Here is a 24,109-nt window from a genome sequence, read left to right on the forward strand (position 1 = left end):
AGATTGTAGTTACTGTACTATTGGCCCTTTTTTCAACGTGATAAATGTCAAATTCAGCGCACATACATCACAGTTTCACCCAAAACAATTTCCTAACATATGCATACTAAAGTGGTGTATCTGTTATAAATGTTTTGTGATTGTAAAGTCTCAAGGTTTTTCACCTTAACCCCCCTGACGGTATTCCCGAGTCTGACTCGGGGTGGATTTTTCATACCAAAAGCGGTATCCCCGAGTCAGACTCGGGACAGCGTCGCTGGATCCAGGAGGAGGTTTACTTACCTTCTCCTTCGGATCCAGCGTTGTCTCCCCGCTGTACGAGCGAGCCGTGTCTCGCTCGATGCATTACATCGCCGATCTCCGTGCCCTGCGAGCGTTGCGACGCACGGGCACGGAGATCGGCGCCAAATTCAAAAAGTGAAACAAACAGTAAACATACAGTATAATGTAATCTTACAGATTACATTGCTGTATGTAAATATTTCACATCCCCGTTGTCCCTAGTGGTCTGCCCAGTGTCCTGCACGCAGTTTTATATAATAAAAACTGTTCTTTATGCCTGGAAACTGGAGATTGCCCATAGCAACCAAAACTGTCCCTTTACATCAAAAATGATTTTAGACCAGCTAGAAAACAGCGATAATAAATTAGAATCACTCGCAGAATTGAGCGATAGTGATTTGTGGGGAGATCCGTCATCAAATACTGAAAAGTAATGACAGTGACAATTCTGCAACTGAGCAAATTTCAGTGTTTTTGATTTGATTACATTATTGAATAATTTTTATTATTGTTATATTATTATTTGGTACAATTATTTATAATTATTTATTATATTATAATTTATGATTAAATTTTTCAAACTTTATCATACCCGGGATGTCTGCTAGACTCTGGTTTGGACAGATTTAAGAGAGTTATTCCTAAGAATTGCAGGACTACAATATAAAACGCCAAATTTTCATGCAAAATAATGGTACCGCTTTTAGCACCTAAAATCCGAAATAATCGTACCGCCAGGGAGGTTAATAATGCAATAAGGTGGAAAACCTTCTTTGCTGCAGCTGCCCCTAGAACCCTCCCCCCCTTTTCTTAGCCAAGCCCATCCATTCCAGAGATGTGCATGAGCCCAACGGCTCCAGCTGCAGCCTCTCTCCTCTTTGGACAGATTGATAGCAGCAAATCCAGTAACATGGGGGGTGGCGTCGTGTCCCGCTGTCTGTGTCAATGGATGCAGCAGCAGGAGTCGGGAATGCGCCCGCACGAGCGCCCCCATGGAAAGTGGCTTTATGTGGGTGCACTCTGTGCAAGACCCTTGCACAGAGCAGGTAAGTATAAAGTGTCTGTTATTTTATTTATTTTTTAAAACAAACTTTTACAGCCCCTTTAATGTACAGGAATTGTTGGAAAATGGTCAATTAACACCTTGTACCAATGATATCCTGGTATTCCATACACCATATGGTGCTTTTTGTGTGTGAGGTTATTTAACCACTTGCCTATTGGGCACTTTCACCTCCTTCCTGCCCAGGCCAATTTTCAGCTTCCGGTGCTGTCATATTTTGAATGACAATTGCGCAGTCATGCCACACTGTACCCAAATAAAATTTTTATAACAACTTTTTTTAGATTGATATAGCTTTCTTTCTTTCTTGACAGTGGTCATATTTAATCACCACTGTGTTTTTTAATTTTTTCACAAAAAAATTTTGAAAAAAAAAATGTTCTTAGTTTGTGTTATAAAAATGTCTAAATAAGTACGGTAATTTACTCCTTCACTGATGTGCACTGATGAGGCTGCACTGGTAGGCTGTACTGATGTGCACTGATGAGGCTGCACTGATAGGCTGTACTGATGGGCACTGATAGGCTGTACTGATGGGCACTGACAGGCTGCACTGAGGCGGCATTGATATGTAACACTGAGGGACACTGATAGATGGCACTGAGAGAAATCACTGATGGGTACTGATATGCATCACTGATGAGCACTGATGTGCAGCACTGATGGGCACTCATTTGCATCACTGATGGCCACTAATTGGCAGCATTAATGGGCACAGATTGGCAGAACTTGTGGACACTGTTAGGGCTGCACTCATGATCAGTGCCCTGATTATCAGTGTAGAGATCCCATGGGGATTTGCCGGTCATCTTTTCCTCTCCTCATGCACTGTCAGCGTGAGGAGGAGACTGCCAATAACTGGTAAATACCATTTACACTGTGATCAGCTGTGATTGGACACCGCTGATTAGATGGTAAAGAGCCGCAGTGATTTGCTCTTTACCCTGATCTGTTATCAGCTGTTTCCAAAGGACACAGCAATCACAGATCCCTGCAAATGTGTGCCTCATGGGGCAGGCAGGAAGCGGGTTCACAGAAGGACATCCATTAATGCCCTCCTGCCTATGTGAGTCTATGCCGTAGCTGTATTTTGGCTATAGTGTGGCAGGAAGAGGTTAAAGGGCTTTGGTCAGAACTGATCCACTTGCTGTGCCTGATATTGAGGAGACATAGGTTATTTTAGATTTGTCTGTAGGCATGTTTATTCAGGGCTTATCGTTTAGACAAGATGTCCTCAGATATTGTGCAGATATTACCTGCCATGGGGTCCAGAAACTTTTTGACCTTGTCAGAGAGGAACCGGAGATGCAGGTGAATCGGAATAGTGCTTCACTTGCTTTGGACAAGCTGCACAAAGTTTTATAAATTACAAAGGATACTATGGGTTGATTTACTAAAACTGGAGAGTGCGGAATCTGATGAGCTGCACTAGATTTTGCACTCTCTAGTTTTAGTAAATCAACCCTATTGCGTCAGTTTATTCATTTGCATGCTTTGTTGGCATGAACTGGCCAAGCACCTTCAGGTTTTGGAGGCAAGCATTGAAGATAAATCTTGATCACAACATTATAATCAGAAAATTCCACACAATTCTGACAAAGTAACACATTTAAAAAAAGGGACTTTGGCCTGCTGGGGATGTCTAACTTTGTAGCACTTCATTAGATAGAAGAAACATGTAAAAATAAGAAGAAACCCTTGCCATACAGGTAGTTTATAGGACGGTACAGTTGCAAGAAAAAAAGTTTGTGAACCCTTTACAATTTCCTGAATTTCTGCATGTATGACTTCCCAAATGTGAACAGCTCTATGACTAAATCACAATATTAGACAAACACAATCAGCTTATTAGACAAACACAATCAAATTATATCCTTACTGAACACAATATTTAAACAATCGCAGTCCAGGCTGGCTAATACATGTGATCTCTTGTATTTATTCACTGCCAAAAATTCTTTAGAAAGAATGATCTTCAGCAAACACTTCCCGTAGTTGCTGATCAGACTGCAGAATGGTTAGGAGGAATTGTAGACCACTCCTCCTTCTAAAAGCTTTTTATTGATATTTCTTGGATTACTTACATGAAAGGCTTGCTTCAGCTCATGCTGTAGTATCTCAATCTGATTGAAGCCTGGACTCTTATTTGGCTATTTAAGAATATGAATTTTCTTTGTTTAAGCTATTCTGTTTTAGCTTTCTCTGCTGTTTTGAATTACTGGGCTCCATTCACCGAACCAGATTGAATGTGGTTTGCAGGTATCGGGACACATTTTCCCTAAATATTGCTTGCAATTCGGCAACTGATCCTTCAAAACTCCCAAAACTGTCAGTAGATACCACATGAAAAGGGTCTCTTCTTCGATCAGTTCTCTTAACAGTAATGGATAGAAACCTAAATATGGAAATCATTGGGGTTTATTTATTTAAAGTATATATATATATATATATATATATATATATATACCCTTTTACCACCGGAAAAAAAAAAGTGGTGGAAGAAGGGTATTTATATATGTGTGTCACTTTTGATACTATTTTCATTCAATATTTGACATTTTTAAGGATATTTTGTATTTACTTAATTGAACTTTTTGTGAAAGTTTTTGATACAGTATGTATGTTCTATGAAAGCAGCTTCCCTTTGAATGATATACTAGTCATCTTTTTTCTTTTGTAGTAATACATATGCTGCAGGGACCACACAGACTTAGTGAGATGGCATATTTCTACAGTTTAAAACATTTGAGATTGATATCATAAGATAAATACCGTATATTCCGATGAAATATCGCACGTGTTATTTGTGTAGCATATATGTGAATTGCAAAAATGTATTTGAATAAAACGCTATGAGCTATTTTACTACAAATTTTTAAGAGGAAAATACCGCTTTTTGAGTGGAGCCCATTATCTTGTTGTGTCAGCAAACTTGTATTAAGCCTCGGTTGAAAGAACAATACCTGACATTCTCTTGTATATTTTGTTGATACAATTTCAACTTCTTGATCCCACCCCACTGTGATAAAAAGCTGTCCAGTCCTTAAACCGGCCATAGATGGTGCGTTTTTTTCTTTCCTGCAATAAGAAAATGACCCAATTCCCCATCAGCACAGGTAGCGTTGATGAGGGAATCCCTCCCGTGGAGCTCTTGTGTACTCCCGGTGTGGGGACGGGGGTAAAGTGCTGTCCCTGTTGGAAAAACACGCAATGGGGTTGATTTACTAAAGGCAAAAAGACTGTACAGTTGCTCCAGAGATTAGTAAATGAGCAGAAGCTCTGCTGACTTCCATCATCCAATCATGTGCAAGCAAAAATGCTGTTTTTATTTTTTATTTCTCTTGCTCGTGATTGGATACTCTTTGGAAAGTGAAGCCTTACCACATTTTATGAGCCCTGGAGCAACTGCACCTGCAGAGGGCAACCTTTGCAAAGTGCACAGTCTATTTGCCTTCAGTAAATCAACCCCAATGATTTTTTGCTAGCAGCTATAGCTGCTGGCAATAATCACATGAAATATCTGACATGCTGATCGTACCCAAATCGATCGATCAATTAACTTGGGCACATTCATCCTGCCCATACATGGTCAGAATCTCAGCTGCTCTCTGTTGAACTGACCGAGATTTGAACCGTCTGTGGGCAGCTTTAGGATAACAAAGCATCTCCATGCCCTAATACACCCTTCAACAAGCTTCAAAGTTTGGAAGTTTGGAGGTTTCTGTGTGGTTGTGCAAAGCTTTTGTTCATTCTCTAATCACAGCTTTTGGGTTTTTGCTAAAATTATAAATCTTTGTCTCATCTTTATACAGTGCACTGCTCCAAAAACATTGTGGAACATTTAGACAGGCTTTCACAAGTTGAGATGTGCAGCAAAGTATTTTTGGAGAGCAGTAGATTTTTCTATTTTTCAATGATCATCATTCCTGTTCAGTTTTTTATCCTATACTATACTGAATACATAAACACAGCTTGATTGATGTTACCCTGTGGGTTTTTTTCACCCCCTTTTTTATATTTTTATAGGGCACCCACTTCTGTGGAGCATAGCAACAGTAATGTATTTCCTTCAACTGTACACAATTTACCTTACAGTGAATTGATGAACGTCCAGAACTGCGCTTATAGCCTTTTCCAGATTTTTGCACCTTCACAATTTATCTCTTAAGTTTATTTTAATCATTAATGGTTCATATGACTACATCTTCTTAGGAGAACCAGATGTTATGTGTACTTTTTAAATTGATTGGTTAAACCATTTGCTAAATAAGCATGCATTGTTTATTAACCAAACATGTATGTATTTATTTATACAACTTACTGTAGATGAAGATCAGATATTTTAGGAGCTGGTTTCATAATTCCAAAGAGCTTTTTTTCTTGCAAGTGGCAAAGTTTTGACATTCGGCACCCGTGAGTATGCCTCCCTTTGCCCGGCTTTTGTCAGACAACCATGCTGGAAAACCAGAAGTCGATCTATGGTGGAGAGCACTTATTGGAGTGGGGGCATCCCCCTGTTAGAACTTAGCAGCTCAACAGGGTAGAACGCTGTTCTAACTTTGCACTCATGAGCTGACTCATAGGGGGTTATTTACTAAAGGAAAATCCACTTTGCAATGAAAGTACACTTGGAAGTAAAGTCGCTGTAGATCCGAGAGGGACATGCAAGGAAAATAAAAAAACAGCATTTTAGCTTGCACATGATTGGATGATAAAATCAGCAGAGCTTCCCCTCATTTCACATCTACCCCTTAGATTTAGAGCAACTGCACTTTCAAGTTCACTTGCAGTGTAAAGTGGATTTGCCTTTCGTAAAATAACCCCCATAGAGTGCAAGTTCAGTTGCTCCAGAGCTTAATAAATGAGAGAGCTCTGCTGACTTCCATCAACCAATCATGTGCAAGCAAAAATACTGTTTTTCTAATTTCCCTTGTATGTGATTGAATATTCATTGTAAAGTGAAGCTTTACCTCATTTACTAAGCTCTGGAGCAATTGCACTTGCAGAGAGAGAAATAGATAGAGTCTATTTGTCAACCCTACAGTGTGTACCAGGCTTAAGAAACAGTTTTACCATTGTACACTGGTAGCCGTGAGCAGAAATGCAGATTAGAACAGATGTTATGGTTGTTGTTAAGTCGTCACCTACCCACTCTTCTTCAGGAATTGTGGCAGTCAAAGAATAGCAATCATCTTATGTAAATGAAAAATAATCCATAGGATAACAAGCATGCAATGTATGGGTGCTTATTAAAGGATAAACTGGAATTAAAGAGTATTGGGGGTTATTTACGAAAGGCAAATCCACTTTGCACTGCACGTGCACTTGAAGTGCAGTCGCTGTAGATCTGAGGGGGACAGGCAAGGAAAATAAAAAACAGCATTTTAGCTTGCACATGATTGGATTGTAAAATAGAGATTCCCCTTGTTTCAGATCTACCCCTCAGATCTACAGCGACTGCACTTGCAGAGCAAAGTGGATTTGCCTTTCGTAAACAACCCCCTCTGTGTACTTGCTTTCATCCAAAGTAGATACGATACTCTATAAGTAAGTACTATATGAAGAAATGTAATTGTGCAAATATTGGTATTTCATTGGGAGCTTTAATCCTCATCACAAGTTTTACTCCATTTTGATATGATACTTGTTTCTGGAAACCATTTTCAAATTGTGTTTTTTTTTTCATACAGTCAAATTTTAGAAAATACAAAACTGTAACTGTGAAAAGTGCTAGGCAGTGTTAGTTGGATGTGACTCGCTATTTAGTTATTACTAAATTAACTGAAGTTTCAGATCTTACCTCTACAACTAGCCTAATTAGCAAAAGGAATACACTGGCGAGGTTGCTGAAATTATTATCTAATCATCTTGCCGTTCTAATGATCAGCTTTAGTTCTTCTCTGATTTTCCCTAAGGAGACTTTGTTCCTAATAATCTCATGCAGGCTGGTCCTGATAAAATGTATTCCTGGACATGACAAAAAGGAAATTTGTGTCATAGAGCATTTTAACCTCTTGCCAACTGCTGCACGCCAATTTATGTTGGCAGAATGGCACGGGCAGGCAAAAGGGCGCACCTGTACGTCCCTTTGAATTTGCCGCCTAGCGCGCACGCTGCCGGGCAGCCGCAGGGTATGCCCACAGGTCCCGCAAACTTGATGTTCGCCGACGGCCCGCAATTGCATCAAGGCGAGGCAGAACAGAGAGATACCAATGTAAACAAGGCATTTCCCTGTTCTGTCTAGCAACATGACAGGGAGCAGTGATCTCAGTCATGTTGTAGTGAGCCCATCCCCCCTGCAGTTGGAACACATCCAGGGAACACACTTAACTCCTTGATCACCACCTAGTGTTTAACCCCTCCCCTGCCAGTGTCATTTATACAGTAATCAGTGGCTATTTGTAGCTCTGAATGCTGTATAAATGTCAATGGTCCCAAAATAGTGTCAAAAGTGTCCGATCTGTCCGCCATAATGTCGCAGTCCTGATAAAAATCGCAGATCGCTGCCATTACTAGTAAATAAAAGAAGAATAATAAAATGCCATAAATCTGTCCCCTATTTTGTAGACGCTATATCTTTTGCGCAAACCAATCAATATACACATATTGCATTTTTTTTTTACCAAAAATATGTAGAAGAATAAGAATCCATATCGGCCTAAACTGTGGAAGAAATTCGTTTTTTTATATATATTTTTTGGGGATATTTATTATAGCAAAAAGTAAAAAATATTTTTTTATTTTCAAAATTGACGGGCTTTTTTGTTTATAGCGCAAAAAATAAAAACCGCAGAGGTGATCAAATATAATCAAAAGAAAGCTCTATTTGTGGGAAAAAAAGGACATCAATTTTGTTTGGGTACAACATCGCATGACCGTGCAAATTGTCAGCTAAAGCGACGCAGTGCCGAATAGCAAAAAATGCTCTAGTCAGGGAGGGGGTAAATCCTTCCGGGGCGGAAGTGGTTAATGAAAATATGATTAGCAGTTGTGATTTAAAGTGGTGACTGCTTCATAATACACTTGTGGGTAGAAGATGTTAACCTGCTGTAAATATACAGAACAGTACCTGCTGCTGAGTAGATTATGTCAGGACACACTTGATTGAAAAACCCCGGCCCTGGTACTGCAATGATATCATTAGAGACAAGCAAACCCAAAATGTTTTTTTTTATGATGGACCATCACAGCCAAAATTACAGCTAACTCAACGCGTATTTGACCGCATTAACCGCTAGCTGACCAGCCGACAAGTACAGTGCATGGCTCGGCTGCGCAAATTGCTGTTATGTTACGTTGGTAACATAAACGGCCACTAGGGGGGTGTTTGCGCGCTGCCGGAGGCACTCACGCGCCCCCCGCTCGCTCCTCGAGCCGATGCCTGGTGTCCCGCGGTCTCGATCACCGCTGGACTCCCGTGATCATAAGGACGGCTGTGTGGCACAAATGATACCCAACATTTCACGCTTTGTGTCATACAGCCATCATTGTGTCCATATCATCCCACCATTTACCACAGAGGATCTCAGCCATTTGATTGGACATTATTTTTGAGTTTCTTTTGTTATTTTGTTTAGAATTTATTATGTCATAGACACTTTTGCATACCAATTGTTGTGATATACATTGGTTTATTACATTCACGGTGTTACAATTATCACTACACTTTTGTATTCATCATTGATTTTGGACTTTGTTTTAGTGTTAGCAGCTTTGGGTATTCCATTTCGTTTTTTGGAAAGGTTCAGCGCAGCAATTTTCGAAACACATTTTACAATATTTATCAGATGCTACTTGGGCAATAAAAATGTATACTTTATTTTGTGAAGGTTATGTTATACTTACAATTATAGAATCCTAAAGGATTCTGAATTAAATTGTTTTTTTTTAGCACTGGACTACTTCTTATACAATCCTAAGCACATCAATATTTTTAAGCAACTGAATGTAAGCTTAGCCCATAATAATTATATTGTCTAATTTAGAACATCAAGAGCCTTCACAACATTTTACTAATGATGAATACAATCTGGGTTATGATTGACAGGAGTTATGTGCAGGTACTATAGTAATATATGATAGAGGCCTATTTGCGCTTTATGGGCTTTGGCTAATAAATATTTAAACATGCATTGTGTTAGCATTTGATAATAACTTGCATGTCAACATTCCTGCAGAGGTATTGATGGAAAACCGCAACAAGGACCAGTGACTTTTGTGTATTGGATATGCTTTTGGTGAAAACCGCTGATGTATGCTTCAGCTTTTTCCGGTTTGTTTCAGTTCAGCCCATTATATTTCACTAAAGCTACTTTACTAAAATGGCAACATTCAAATCCTTGCATTAACCGCCAGCTGACATTATACTTCTTTTTCTCCAGTTTTAATAAAGACAAAAATAAGATGCATTGATTTCTAAGATTTTCCTGTATTGTGGAAAATGAATCAAACCAACCATTATCTGGATGACAAATACTCGATTTGAGATATCAACTTGTGTCCTCGGTGATCATATCAAGAATAGTCTGTTCTTGGAGTCTTAATTACAACTGACAAAGATCTAGCATTGTGTGGTATGTTTTAGGTTCTAAAGTACAAAAATAAATCAATTTAATTTATTGGCACACATGCCCAGTACTGTCAATCTCATCATGAGGGCCATCTTTAGAAATAATTTTCTTGCTTTGTTTACTGTATAAAGGATTATTATGGATTATTATGAATTTAGTAGCACAATATATATCTATCATCTGCACAATAATTTGTTGACTGAAAAAAAAAATCCCTTTTATGAAACCATTGTAACAGTACTCGTGCCCTTCCTCATTTCTATTCATCTTATCATTTCCCAGAAGGTCCACACAGACTGTAAACTATTATAATGAATGTATTACGTTTGCTTCTTTTTGGTCTGTTAAATATCATATTGCAAGCATTTGAGTATATTGATTTGATAAGCACAAAATCCAGTGCTGTCTTGTAGATTCTGCAGTGTTATCTCAAGGAGTCTTATGACTACAGAACATCTCCACTCTATGTTATGAAAAAGAGAAAAAATGTTCTAATGCTCCTCCATAGATAATACAGTAATTATCCTCTTGCTCCTGGAAGGATTTCTGTGGCAACAATTACCCAAAGTGATTAAGCCAAGAGATTGCAAGGCCTGATTCGATCGTAAGAGATCCTACCCACTCAACTGGTGTAACTGGCCATTAATGCCTTAAGACAGAAGTAAGAAGGTTAATCCTGCACCTACCAGTGGAAGACCAGGATTTCCTATACAAAATAGTTAACTCCTTAAAAGCAGTGTATAGCCAAGTGACAACATTAGGGGACCTTAGGGCATAATTCATTGGCAAAAAAGGAGAGAGTGGGAGAATCTATTCCCCAATATGCACTGGGACAACAGCAAAACATAATAGCATAGATACATCATAGGGAAGAGTGCTGAGTAGGACAGCCCAGCTGGAGTAATGTGGACAGATGGCTAAAGGAATCAATTTCCCTTCTATCTTTATAGATGGACTGCTGTGCAACAAGGACAGCGAAACCTTGCAAGAGGAAGAAGTATCTCCAACTTGAAATTCCTTGAATTGTTTGAAGAGGCCATAGCGTGCAGGAGAAAAGATGTACAGGCTCAGACCCATCTGTGACTGTCATAAGAAGAAAATCAATAGACCACCTGCAACTGAACATATAACTTCATGGGATGTGGCCATATATAAACTGAAATAAGGGAAATCTTAGTTCCAGACAGAGTTATCCCTGTTGAAGTGCAGAGAGGAATACTTTTCCAATGGGCAAGAAACCTATGTCCCTCCTGAAGTAGGTGAACACTCAGAGATGGCCATGATCACCATCCTCATGCTAGGGCTAATGAGTTAGGCCATCTCCAAAGAGACAGAAAGAGAGTTCTTCCAAGAATGCTATCATTCACTAGACATTAAGAAGTTGCACACTATCCCGTACCACCCACAAAGCAATGAGGGGCAAGTGAGAGATTTATGCGCATCCTAATACAACTGCTTAGAGGCTTACCCCTTGGGAAACAAAGGAAATTAACCTATTGCTTAGCCAAAGTGGCTCACAAATACAACCAACATTCCTCGATAGGCTGCTCCCCCACTATGTGATGTTTGTTTGTGCTTTCAGGGGGCAAAGAGACCTATGGGGCACAGTGTTTACACCAGCAAGGAAAATTGGAAATACCATGTCCCTGGGGTTTTCCTAGGACAGCCTTATCCATGTGTGCCAGACTATAATATCCAGAGAGCAGGAACCGAAGAAAAATGAAGACGCCTACACCGTATACTCCTCAAACCCGGTAAGACCAACAAAAAGGCCTAAAAGGGTTTTGGAAAAACCTGGCTACAAATGTATCAGCCACCAGAGATTCAGTGGTGGCTGCCTGCTGCTCTTCCACCATTATTGCCATGACCCCCAGAAGAAGCCATGGATCCTGACAATATTGCACAGCCCAATGTTCACCCAGCTAAGGTTCGTGCTCCAACTGTAAAGCTTTTGAAACCATTATCTACTGATATGACAGAAGACAGAGACACACTGGTTCTTGTCCAAGAAGATGAAACTCATGACTTAAATCCTTGAGGTGTGCCTGAGACCCCTAACTTCAGGGGATCTCCTGTACTCTTTACAGAGGATGAATTAGAATTGTTTTCCCACCTACCAGAGGCAGCAAGTTCAAGTGGAGAGGAGTGTAGCAGAAGGCCCATTTACTCACCATGCTTAGATGCAGGCAAAGGCCCCATTAAGTCATTTTACGACAACTCCCTGGGTTCCTGGGCTGGCCCCAGGAAGATAAGTTTCTCTACTTTCCTTCCTAAGCAGCTCAGAGACAGCACTTGAGGAGGCAGAGGTAGCTGGGCAGGTGCTCTGCAGCCAGTTGAGAGGCTAGCCACTATCAGAACTGAGTAGACAGGCCAGAGTGTAATAGCACAACGCTTCTCCAAAAGACCCAAATACTGCAGCCCCATTTACATTTGCTACCAGAATAATCTAGTTTAAGTGGAGTGGCACTTTGTCCTTTGGCCTTATCTCCCTCCAATTGTTCACTTGTGTTTGCAGAGCTACCCTTGACTTCACTGTGGGGGGTACTGTCTGTCTCTATGAGGACAATTAAAGTAGTTTCTGTACTGTTTTACTTGTGTTACAGTCTTATAGAGACTATGTCGTGCAGCAACATGATTCTGTCACAGGGACATTGCTGTAAAGATTCCATGTTTGTGCTGATTTTATATATTTGTGCAGCTTTGGTTACTATGAAGTGAGTGTATGTTTTTGCAATCCTGAACTTGTTTTGCATTATTTATTTTAACTTTGCGTTATTTCTTTTAACTTTTGTGATGAGTGAAACTTTCAACGCACATCAATGATTTTGTACATATCTCTGCTGAGCAGAGCATAGAGGAAAAGAAGCTGTGGGGGGATTGGCAGAGCTGGGCAGGGAAAGGTGAAGGTAGGCGGACATGGGCTCTGTTACATCAGCACTACCCAACTACAAGAGTCATTGAGCGACCAGTGCACAGAGGTTCACTGGAATGACAGGTCACAGGAACAGAAAGCTAAGATGCTGAGACCCTTCAGAGGCAACTTCTGAACACGCACTTAAAGTAAATGGAACACACAATAAAAAAAAGAAAAAAAAAAAAAGATCCTGCATCAGGTAAGCATTTTGCTGTTTTTATCCCTGATTTTCTATCTGCCTAGAATACCATGTTAAAGTAGAATTAAAGGCAAAACATTTTTAGAGCAATGAGGAAAGGTGTGTTATAGTTTTTTTTTGCCATCTGCATCCCATTAGGGAGATTTCCCTTCACTTCCTGCCCTATTGCCAAAACAGGAAGTAAGAGGAAATCCCTCCAAATTGAGGGAAATCCCTGGTTGTCACTAGGGTCACCAGAACTATTGACCTCATTGGAGGATTGAACCTATATTTTATTCCGGTGATAGCCAAGATATTGGGGATTTTATTTCACTTTCAGTGATGACAGTAAGCAGGACAAATAAAGAGGGCGAGTCTCCCTAACAGGGACACAGAAAACAATAAAAACCTGACAGGTGCTCTAATCCTTTTTCACTGTATCCAAAGCTAAAAAAAAGTTTTGCTTTTAGTTAGTAGAAAAATCAACAAGGGGAAACTTTAGGTCACCAAAACAAACAGAAAGTGGGAGTGGTTGCATGTTCCAACGAGTAGCCATTTTGATAAATCCTGAGAGAAGAGCTGTTACTTTTTAAGAGACAGGAGATAGATTTTTTGTGTATGACTAGATAGATTTGTAAATACTTTTTATGTACACATGTGGTGTCCAGAGTCAGACTGGCAATTTAAATCACTTGGATCCAGTATGTTTGCAAAGCAGTGTTTCTCAAATCGAAAAAAGAAAATACTCCCCTTTTAGAAAGCAATGTTTACCAAGTACCCCACGGTAGGTGTTATTTAATCATGAATACCATTTGGCATGGGTATGTGACTTCCTTATACAACTATATTGTGTATATTAGCTGTGACAATTTAATTACCGGAATGAACTGTAAAACAAATGCACAGGTGCGTGGTCGTGGTGGAGAATCCACTTTTCAGGCCATAGTTCCAGTCTTTTCCTTCATAACCTTTTCAAAATTTCCAAGTAACAATGTTGGTTGACCATTGTACCATGTACTATGAATTTGTAGTGAACTATCCCTCTGTTATCAAAAAAACACACCAGAATGAGCATACAAGTGTTCATACGCTGTCCAACTTTACATCCATTATTGTGTTTTTGGCTGCCCATGTCTTCCATTTTTGTGGACATCTTCCCAGCCCTCTTTAGACCACCTATGCCATTCAAAAACACTTGATGTCTTCATGAAATGGTCACCATAAGCTTGTAACAGAGCCAAATTTTCATTTACACTTTTGCCAATTTTCACACAAAATTTTATGTTAATTCACTGCTCCAGATTGCTGTGACTCATTTTTTGCCAACAGCGCAAAGCACATATATGTTATTTAGGCTACAACTCCATGAAGACTGAGTCAGCTGGTCTGCGACCCAGGCAAGAGCAAGATAGAACATGTCAGAACACGCTTGTATGAGAATGGCTGTGTGACTCACGACCATAGTGCTACGCTGCGGTCATTCCAGGAATTCAGTTGTCACACCTCATACACATTTTCCAAACAATCCATTGTTTTTTTTTTTACATAATCTACATTCTGCCTGTTTTTGTTTGGCATATTATTTGCTAAATGCCCAAAGTTGTATAGTGAAAGTGCCATAAAAAAAGCAGAATTACCCCTGAACCAATAAGAGGTTCCCCTAAGATACACATACTACTGGTTCTAGCATGTGCCAGGGCTAATAGGGTATACCACAGAGATGGAGTTAATCAATCAGCTAAATGTGCATATAGGCTTCTTTTATGTTTCCAAAGAAAAAGCAGGTATAACTGAAATAAAATGCATCTCGCACTCCTTCATTGCTTAGAATTTAACTGGTGTTTAATTATTCTTTTAGACAATGCTTTTAGTTGCATAAGGTCACCATGCTGTTTTCAATTCTTCTTTATCTTTGTTCGCTTGGTCATTGCACTAAACTAGAAAGGAAAAACTAAAAACAGGATGAAGATGAAATGAAAATGGGCCTAGCATTTATTATTTACTTCCCCACTGACTCCAAGGTAAAAGGATGGAATCCAGCAGAACAGAAGTGCACTGTGTATTTTTGAAACATGAAAGAACTGTAACGGCAAAAAAAAAAAAAAAAGAGGAAATGCTCACATTCATGTGCACACATAGGCAAAGAAAAAATGACCTACACCATGGCGCTGCAGTTTTCCCCACCTTTAGAAAAAAAATAGCTTGAAACAGGATGGAGTCCACATGTAGCATTTCCAGGAATGATCAGTTGTTCAGCTCTTCTATTGTTCATTATTCATTCATGCCAGCAAGACTTCTGACATTGTTTTCATCATTTGAGCATAGGTCCAATTGAAAGAAAAGACACCTGTGTGTGGTATAGCCCGTTTCTGAGTTATGCAGTGAAAGTTGTGGCCATTATTTAAATACAGGACTGCTATCACATCCTATGGCACTGATAACAAAGTGAATACTATATGACAGGTATAAATATGTTATAAAGTGACACTAAAGGTTCGGGTTTAAAAAAATAACAAACATATCATGCTTACCTCCACTGTGCAGCTTGTTATGCACAGAGTGTCCCCAAACCTTCTCTTCTGGGGTCCCTCTGTGGCTTTCTCGCCTCCTCCCTGCATCAGATAACCCCCTGGGAGAACCGCTATCCCAGGGGGTACCTTGCGGGAGCACTCCCGGGTCCAGCATTCAGCGTCCATAGACACCAAATATCAGGACTCAGCTCCTCACCCGGCGCTTTCATCATTGGATTTGATTGACAGCAGCAGGAGCCAATGGCTGCACTCAATCTGTGATCAACAGTGTTTGGACACTGTGGTAACACAGCACGCCACCCGGGTCCAGCAGCGGGTGCACGGCGGTCGTGATCACAGGAGGCCATCATATGACGGCCTCCCAGAACTAGCCGTTCGCACTGTAGCTGTCATTCGGCTTTAGTACGGTTTGCAAGTTTTCCTCCTATTTGCATACTTTCAGCAAGTTGTCTCTGGAATCAGAACCATCCCTTCACACCTGTTTTCATTGTTTTTTTTAAAGTGGTTGTAAACCCAAAAACGAAACTAACAAAAAAAAACAACAAGACAATAGCACAATGAGCTAGTATGTATAGCATACTAGCTCATTATGTATTACTTACCTTAGATCGAAGCCCCCGCAGTGGTCTTCATTCACTGCTCCGGCCGGGGACATCGCTCCTGGAGTTACTTCCTGGCATCGCGGGCTCCGGCACTGTGATTGACCGGAGCCACGATGATGTCACTCCCGTGAATGAGCACCGGAGACGGCGGTAACAGCACACTCTAACGGAAGCAACGGCACATGCTGCCATTGCTTCAGTGCGCATGCGCCGATGATGTTAGCACATGGAGATACAGGGGATATCTCCTAAACCGTGCAGGCTTAGGAGATATCCTGGGTAGCTACAGGTAAGCCTTATTATAGGCTTACCTGTAGAAATGTAGGATATAGAACTTGAGAAAATGGACAGGACAGAAAGTTGTGGGGGGGGGGGGGCATATCTTTTTCGTTTATGTCATGTGATCATATGTCAAAGAACATCATGGACATGATCACCAGGTTTATAATAAAATACCCAACTGGTGTGGACATCTCCAGCACGAGTTGGGAACTAGCAGCAAAAAAAATGTGGAGCCGCAGGGATACCAATACCACCTAGTAAGTATTTTAAAGTCCCTTTCCTGGGTTTAACTGGTGATGGACATCTTGTAGGTTAGGATAAAAGATTTAGTGATGTCATCCTCTCATAAGCCATAATTCATGTCTTTTTTTTACCATTCTTTTAAATAGTGTGGTGTGCCAGGGGTGGTATATGTCAGTAACAGGGTATATAAGCCATTCACACTGGGTGGAATCATAGAAATTTTGCGGCATGTTAAAATTAGGACAAACAAAAAAGCAAGCAATTTTTCTAATATAACTATACTGTGTTTGGAAAACCCTGCAGAATGTTTCACGTTTGGCAAGATCTTTCTACCTACTAAGAAGAAATCAGCATTAATGCGTGCATTGATTTTCCCTTTATTTTTCTTCAATTGGATAGTTGTATTTGGGTATTTCTCATTAGTGATGTAACATGGTTGCATCTTTTTGTTATAAAATTCAGGTAAAACTTGTTACTTGACTTAAGAATTTAATTTAATCTATTGTTATGGGTAACTCCACTTTAGTGGGGGGTAAAAAATTGCAAATAAAGAAAAAATTAAATAGCGCATATAATTGCGACACAAGTCATATTGTAATTGAATGTTATTAAAAATGACCTTTCCTTTTCAATCTGCAGCTGCTGTACTTTTCTAAAAATCCATTGCAATATGGCTACCTGGAGTTTTTCTGGATAGAAAATGTGTATTGGACACACCCTAGAAACATAATTTCCTGCTTGTGTGATTGGCTCACCAATTTTCCCAGAAGTCTGCCTAAGATACAAATCAGATTTCAGGCATCCCCTGCAACAAAAATGTCATTTTTGTAGATATACTTTCAATAGGAACACATCTACAGGGATGCAGGCCCAACAGATTTCCTCATTAGTGCTCTGCAGCTGCACAGCTGACAGATAATTATGAAACCACTCCCATTAGACCCACTTAGCACAGAGGCACAAACAAACACAGAGGGATTTCTTCAGAATAACAAAAAGGTAGTAATCTGCAACAAAGTTTGTTAAAATCCTTGCAAAGTACATAGATCACCCCAAGGGCAATGTTTTTTTCTCAACAAAAGTGGCGTTACGCTTCAAGGGATTGAACCTGGCTGAAAATAATGAACACCTTTCAAACCAAAGCAAGTGTAGGTAGCTTTAGTAATCGGTTCACACTGAGGCAGCACGACTTGCAGGCAACCTGGACACGACCGCTGCGGCTCAAGTCGCCCCCAAAGTCGTACAGGAACCTTTTTCTAAGTTGGAGCGACCTGTGTCGCTCCGATTAGAACGGTTCCATTGTACAGAACGGGACGCGACTTGTCAGGCGGCTAAGTCGCCTGACAAATCGGCCCAGTGTGAACCGACCCTTAGAGAAGGGGTAGAGTGAAAATAATTTGAACTTCACAATTCTATACAAGCCTTCACAGAGATCATAATAAAACAGATGCCACTGATTCAGAAGAAAGTAGACTCACCTTTGTAAATAAAGTTTATTATGAGCAAAGCATTTACTAAGCGATGATGTAACAGGAAAGACTCAACTGGAGGTGTCTGAAATGAATACATTATGATTTTCTGCACAAATGTTAAAACTACTAATACTGTGTGGCAGAACACAAATCTTCAAAAATCTTAATTCAGTGGCATTATTTTTTGATTCATTTCTAGTATTTCACATCAACACTAAGGCTCTGTGCACACTAGTGTTTTTATTTAAAGGCGTTGTAAAGGCAGAAGTTAATTTTTATCTTAATGCATTCTATGCATTCTATTCCCCAGCACCCCCTAATACTTACCTGAGCCCCATCTCTGTCCAGCAATGTCAACGAGTCCCTCGGCTGGCCGGCACTCTCCTCCTGATTGGCTGAGACACAGCAGCGGCACCATTGGCTCCCACAGCTGTCAATCAAAGTCAGTTAGCCAATCAGAAGAGCGAGGGGGTGGGAGCGAATGGCAGCTCCATGTCTGAATGGCCACAGGGAGCTGTGACTCAGCTCGGGTGCCCCCATAGCAAGCTGCTTGCTGTGGAGGCACTCAACAGGAGGGAGTGGCCAGGAGCAGCAAAGAGGGACTGAGAAGAGGAGGATCCAGGCTGCCCTGTGCAAATTCACTGCACAGAGGAGGTAAGTATAACATAATTATGCTGATTATGCTAATAAAACGCTAATGTTCCTTAATGCTCCTAATGGCTACTAAAATGCTACTACGAGCTTGCACAAAAATGCTATTAGCATTTTTTCCAGCCTTTTTTTTTTTTTTTTTGCGTTTTTTGAGCTTATAAAAAAGGTTAGTGTGAATGGAGCCTAATAGTTACACAGCATTATATTTTTAGATTTTATTAGTAGAAACCATTTATATTTATGCATTTAATATAATATCACTTGACAAGTGATTATGCTGGTATAGTTACTGTTATTTCTTAATGTTCATTTGTAGCGTGGAGCATAAACAGGCACCTGGGACTGTTTATATTGCTTTGCAAGAAGTAAAGCAGTCCATATTACTAAATATGAATCACTGTTCAATATTCTGCCAACTCAGTTACCAAAGGTTAAAATTCTGATCAGCTTCCTAAGTTATTGCCCAACAATGCACACTACTGTGCTCCGTTGTTAGACCTAAATACCTTATTACTGATGGATGGGGCCTAGAATGTAATTTTCACATATGCATCAAATGGTTATGGACAATATTAATCTGCTTTAGACAATAATCAGGCTATATACATTGCGGATAAAATAACCCCCCCCCACATCACCCCACCAAATCAATTTCTGTGTATCAAATAGGATGGAATCTCCTGTCTCATGTTGACTGTCCTTGTAGGTGACAGTATGACTACTGCCCTCCACATAATCTGAGAGTTTATCTGGACATCAAGCCTTTGGATTTTTCACATTTGGACGTTCATGTCAGGTAAAAATGCTTTTTTTGCATGGAAGCAATTGTCTCAAGGTTAACTATAAGCATTGTAATGATTTTTTTTTCAAAATACTTTATTTCAGGTTTTTACTTCTAGTTTTTGAGCTATCCCTGTAAACCATACCGGATGTCAATCAAAGTCAGTTAGCCAATCAGGAGTGAGAGGGGGTGGGGCCGAATGGTAACACCGTGCCTAAATGGACACACGGAGCTGCGGCTCAGCTCGGGTGCCCCCATAGCAAGCCGCTTGCTGTGGGTGCATTTGACAGGAGGAGGGGGCCAGGAGCAGCGAAAAGGGACCCAAGAAGAAGTGGATCCTGGCTGCCCTGTGCAAATCCACTGCACAGAGCAGGTAAATATAACATGTTTGTTATTTTTTTTTTTTTAAATGAGACTTTACAATCACTTTAATACCTGGTTAAATTTTCAATGTCAAAATTGGAGTAACAAATAAACAAATTACCCTTTTTCACCCTTGGTCCCAAAACTATTAAATCAAAACTACTGAGGTGCACATGGGGTGCAGGTGCTCAAAATAAAGGAGGGTCTTTTTTACACTGCTGATCACTAGCCCATCTCTTGAAGACTCTGATTCCAAAGTCTTTTTTTTAATGGCAACAGGAGCGATAGGCATTAGGTCCATAGATGCTGGAGACATAAAAGTCGTTTTACTAAAGGCAAATAGGCTGTTCATTTTGCACAGGATAGTGGAAGAGACCGACCAATATTCAATCCATGTATGGGCAGGCTGGTTGTACCCAAGTCGATCCATCGATTGACTTGGGTACAATCAGTCTGTCTGATTTTTTACATGCAATTACTGCTGCCATTAGCTGTAATCATTGTGTTCTGCTGCCCTTGAAGGCTCCCTGCCCCACTCCCTCTCCATGGTGAAAAGAAAGAAAATCAAATTATCTATGGGGTGCTTAAGCTAAGTTAAGTTAGGTTGAGTTGCAAAGTGAACAACCTATTTTACTTTAGTAAATCCATCTTATAGTTTGGAAAATAGGGGTAGTGATGGTGAGACGCGACAGGGGAAAAAATTGACAGCTTTTCTAGGAAATGCAACACATTTCGGATTCCCAGAAATAGGCTCAAGCACCATGGCACCAGTGGAGGCTCGTCCATAGGGGCTCCTGGGGCAGCACCCCACCAGTTTTTGTTGCAAGAAATAATAAAATAAAATATATAATTATTTTTTCTGTTGAGTTTTTAATTTTGTGTAAACTTACATCTTAATATGTGTCTGTGTGATAAAATGTGTTCTGTGCCTTTAAATGCTAGTCCTGCACCTGCAGTTCTCTTCCATGATGGTTATATCTCTCTCTGCCGTTGCTAGGTAGATTCGAAAAAAAAAATCTAATCACGATTAGACCTTTTTTTTTTCTAATTTGCATAGCAACAGACCATCCGTCCGAAAAATCATTTACAACTGTAATTTAAAACAATGAGTAAACAGTTTCTCCACGCTTACTGGCAGCCTGCCAGTCTCCCATTGTGTTTAATTGCAGCTCATTCGGGCGGGCCGAAATATCGGACTGGCCCTTCTATGGAGCCCCCTAATTTGCGTGATTTAGCATGGGGGGTCAGCCGGTCATTTTGCCCCAGCCGTGACATTTAGGGGGGCACAAAATTAGTCCTCGTCCCAAGGGTCTGTACTGCAGCTTAATGCCTCCCCCGGCCCCTACACCTCGCCCGGACCCTCCAGTGAGGCATTCGGGCATTCCTTTCCACCACACCCTATTGCAACTCCCCCTGCCCCAGGACTCCTTTGATCCATCCTGTTCCTCTTGTGCAGCCTGTGAGTGAGAGCAGTGGAAGGGGAGGAGCAGTGTTTAGTGCACATCATGGGAGAGGTGCAGTGGCTGTTAGCTGACCTTCCGGTGGGGGACACCAAAGAGCGCCTGGATGGCGGGGACACCTAAACAATACTGCCCCCTGGGGCTGGGGAGAGCTCTGATTAGATGGATGATCAGACCATGTAGAGGTAAGGAGGATGATGTATCCACCGATCTACATCAAACTGCGTGGGGGGGAGTGTGAGTAGTGCATGAAGTAGGAATTAGGTAGGTTAGTGTAGGGGTCAGGTATGTCAGTGTAGGGGTAAAGTAGGTCAGTGTAATGGTCAAGTAGGTCAGTGTAGGGGTCAGGTAGGTTAGTTTAGGGGTCAGGTAGGTCAGTGTAGGTAGGTCAGTGTAATGGTCAGGTAGGTTAGTGTAGGGGTCAAGTAGGTCTGTGTGTCAGCAGGTAGGTCAGTGTAGGAGGTAAGTAGGTCAGTGGAGGTGGGTCAGTTTAGGGGTCAGGTAGGTTAGTGTGGGGGTCAGTGTAGGTAGGGGTCAGGTAGGTCAGTGTAGGTAGGTCAGTATAGGGGTCAGGTAGGTCAGTATAGAGGGCAGGCAGGTCAGTGTAGTGGTTAGGTAGGCTCGGGTAGGGGTCAGCTAGATCCATATAGGTATGTCAGTGTAGGGTTTCGGTAGGACAGTGTAGGTAGGTCAGTGTAGTGGTCAAGTCAGGGTCAGAAGTAGGAGGAGTCTATAAGGGGGGCTTATGAAAAGTGGGATGAGTCAAAAAGGAAGGGTGGGGTCTAGCTCCCCACCATCTTAAAACTTCACCAACCGCCACTGCATGGCACCATGGCATACTGTACATGTGGAGCTTATGTGTTAAATGGAGGGAAAAGCTTTCTTTGAACTTTCTTTGGATGGAACTCAGGAATGGCACTTTGTGCATCTTTATTATTTACTTACTTTGATCAGCTGTAGATTGCACTATATCCTTAAGTAGCCCTTACGGTATCCATTAATATGTATTGATTTTAGCATAATTTGGTTGATTTTGATTGGATAAGAGCAGTGACCTCTCATATCTCTGTGCACCTAGAGATGTCACCAGACACACCCTTCCAACCTAATTGTAAATAAGCAGTGTTATCAACCGATTCCCACAATTTTCTTTGAGATAAACCTGGGCTATGTATTTCCTAATCCACTTATCTGCTTAGTATGCATCCACGTGCTACCTTTGGTCGTTGAACCACATACCACTTCCAAAGGTTAAAATTAACTCTGGGATGGAATGTCTGTTTTTCCATGTGCTGAACAGTAAAGTTGATTTTATACGTTGAAAGCGGTGTGCAGCTCCAGGACTTTGCTAAATGGTGTATGGAAGAGATGGGCCACATAGGAGTGGGTGCCTGCAGCACAGAGGTCCTGCAGAAGAGTGACTTCATCTTTTCTCAGTTAAGCCCCATACACACTATCAGTTTTTCTGCTGATTTTTTCCTTCAGATTTACCAAAGCCATATAAAATGAGGTCAAACCTTAGGAGTTTCAATTTGTATGCAATCAGGCAGGCCCTTGCACTACATGGTTTTGGTAAACATGAAGGAAAAAATCATCAGAAAATCTGATAGTGTGTATAGGGCATTACACATGTGTGCCTGTTTATGTGATAGGAAGAATAAAAGGTTTTAGCCTGTATGTCTTGCTGTCCTATAATGCCGACTATGACCAACATTAAGTGCCATAAAAGAATATTGACAGAAATGGAAAGTGAGAGCTTGTGACAATCAGGCTATCTAGCAGTGTGATCAAGAGAGAATTACAGACATGTTCAACATGATGGTTCTCTGATTGTGATTGTAAGCACTACTGATGTACTCAATTGCTTATCATTGATTGGAACTTAAAAACGGGCTGATTAAGTCAGAATGTGGTCTTTGGTAAAGTAACAGCTTTGTCCTCCTACTCCCATTCCTTTAGTGGACATTAATAAGGATTGCACTAGGTAGAGAAGCTGTCTGTGTTGGAATGTGCTGCTTCATCAGATACCAACCGCCTACAGATGCATCTACTCTTGTGAAGTGATAGAAAGGTGTATCCTTTCATTAACTGGTACTTTCACCCTGGGAGGAGCATGAAGGTTTTATCTGGGCCCCCTAGACATCCACAGGACCCTAGGCTCCTTTCTAGGTCACCTTGTGGACAATCCAGCCCAGGTTGAAGGTAATGTGTGGACAGCCAATGCTAGTCTTCCTGTGAAAGTATTAGTTGCCTGGCTATGTCTGATTTTAATATTTCTGATTAATACAGCCATAACAGGCATGCATCAAATAAAAATTGAAGAAAAAAATCAAACTTCTTTATTTCTATACTTGCTCCAAGTCAGTGATTCAGAAAGTATTAATACCAAAGTATCAGAATGATTATGGGGTAACTTGAATATTTAGAAGGAGAGGTTAGCAATAGCTGTCTGCACATTGTTGTTATGATAGGTTTCCTTTAAGTCTCAATCAATTATGAGCAACATCAGGAGTGCTTATAATCATGAGAAGAAAGTCATCATATTGGAAATTGCTGTCCCTATACCACACGTGTGGCATGTAGAGTGCGTAGACAATTACATAATTTGCAATTTGTGTTATTAATCTTTTTATACTACTTGAACTCAGTGAGCTAAAATTGGGTCACTTTTATGTCATAGAAAGAGAAAAAGGAATTATATAATTCTGTGACTTCCC

This window comes from Lithobates pipiens, unplaced genomic scaffold (genome assembly GCF_037356315.1).
Source record: "Lithobates pipiens isolate NorthernLeopardFrog02 unplaced genomic scaffold, aLitPip1_a1.2 Scaffold_8, whole genome shotgun sequence".
Taxonomy (NCBI): Eukaryota; Metazoa; Chordata; class Amphibia; order Anura; family Ranidae; genus Lithobates; species Lithobates pipiens.